Source organism: Delphinapterus leucas, chromosome X (genome assembly GCF_059928025.1).
Source record: "Delphinapterus leucas isolate spDelLeu-1000000601 "Yukka" chromosome X, BTC_Dleu_Yukka2, whole genome shotgun sequence".
In the NCBI taxonomy this organism is placed as follows: domain Eukaryota; kingdom Metazoa; phylum Chordata; class Mammalia; order Artiodactyla; family Monodontidae; genus Delphinapterus; species Delphinapterus leucas.
In genome coordinates, this window is record NC_143150.1 from 4,375,344 (window position 1) to 4,377,235 (window position 1,892).

At 40.4% G+C, this 1,892-nt stretch overlaps 1 pseudogene; it reads left to right on the top strand.

Moving 5' to 3' along the window:
• Nucleotides 1-1,021: 1,021 nt before the first annotated feature.
• LOC111167848 (small ribosomal subunit protein eS4, X isoform-like) lies at nt 1,022-1,669 on the top strand (annotated as a pseudogene).
• Nucleotides 1,670-1,892: the final 223 nt, after the last annotated feature.

Genomic DNA, 1,892 nt, shown 5'->3' on the forward strand with positions numbered 1-1,892 from the left:
CTAGTGAACCAATAAATGCCTTTTTGGCTCAAGCTAGTTTGAGGTGGGTTTCCATCACTTGTCACCTAAATTGTCCTGACAACTGCAACGCACATACATGGGAACCCAGAATTCTGTGGATCTTCACTCAGACCACTAACACGGCCCAGCTACTCTGCATTGATTGCCCATAGCTACTGTCACAAACTGATTTCCTCACCCTCTACATTTACTTCTCTATTCATGGCTTCTACACTACTGTGGTTCATTCTCCCTGATAACTTCAGCCTCCCAAGAACTTGGCAGAGGTACGTCTCTTCTTATGGCTCCTCTGACTTCTGTTGACCTCATGGCCTTCCAGCTTCTGCTCCCACTGCTCACTACCTCATCCTTTAGAAGTTCCAAGCCACAAGTTCCTTAGAGGATCTGATGGGCCGGGCTCATCTTTTTGTGTTGGGCCACAGCACAGATCAGTACATAGCTACACTGCAAGCTCCTTGAGGGTACCTAAGTATATTTTGTCCAACTTTAAATGGTATTATAATTTTTATTATCAGTTTCGACATGTTCATTGCTAGTATACAGAAATACAATTGATTTTTGTATGTTGATCTCGTATCCTGCAACATTGCTGAACTCATTAGTTCTAAGAGTTTTTGACATAGATTCCCTGGGATTTCTGCATAGACAATCATGCCATCTGCAGATAGGGACACTTTTATTTCACAAGGCCAAAATTGCTAGAACTGAAAAAAACAAATACAGAAATCCACAATTATAGTTGGAGACATCAACAACCCTCTGTCAGTAATTGATATATCACACAGGCAGAAAGTCAGTAGGGATGTAGATGACCTGAACAGCGCTATCAATCGACTTAATGTAATTGATATTTATAGAATACTCCACGCAGCTCTTTCAGTACCTAGCGCAGCCATGGCTCATAGTTCCAAGAAGCATCTGACCCTTCTATGAGCCTTAAACTATCAAGCTGAACATTTTGTCTTAAAAACAAAGGAGTTTTAAATTATGCAATTAATACATGGCTCCTTGTCCATCTACCAATCCCCACAACCTGAGAGAATGTTCCCCCTTCATCGTTTTCCTAAGTAACAGACTTAAGTATGCTCCAGTAGGAAGTAAAGAAGATCTGCATGAAGCAGCTCATTAAGGCTGATGGTAAGGTCTGAACTGATATAACCTACCCTGCTGGTTTTATGGATGTCATCAGCATTGACGAGACCAATCTATGACACCAAGTGTTGCTTTGCTGTTCATCATATTATGCCCAAAGAGGCCACATACAAATTGTGCAAAGGGAGAAAGATCTTTGTGGGCACAAAAGGAATCACTTCTCCAGTGACCAGTGATCCTCAAATTATCTGCTACCCTAATCCCCTCAGCAAGGTGAATGACACCACTCAAATTGATTTGGATACTGTGTATGGTGGTGACCAGAGGTGCTAACCTGAAAAGAGTAGGTATGATCACCAACGGAGAGACATCCTGGCTGTTTTGATATGGTTCATATGAAAGATGCCAAAGGCAACAGCTTTGCCACCTAGATCTCCAACATTTTCATTACTGGCAAAGGCAACAAACCATGGATTTCTCTTCCCTGAGGAAAAGGTGTCTACCTCACTATTGCTGAAGAGACCAGAGACTGGCTGCCAGACAGAGGAGTAGGTAAAATGATCTATAGCAGGTAACATAATTTGAAAAGGTTTTTTAAACTTAAATCTAATACAGCATGAAAATATAATAAAATAATCCATTCAACAACCACAGAATACACAAGCTCACATGGAACATTCACCAATATAGACCACATTGTGGGTCATAAAATACACCTTACAATTTTAAAAGAGTAGAAATCATATAAAACATATTCATATATCACAATGGAATTAACT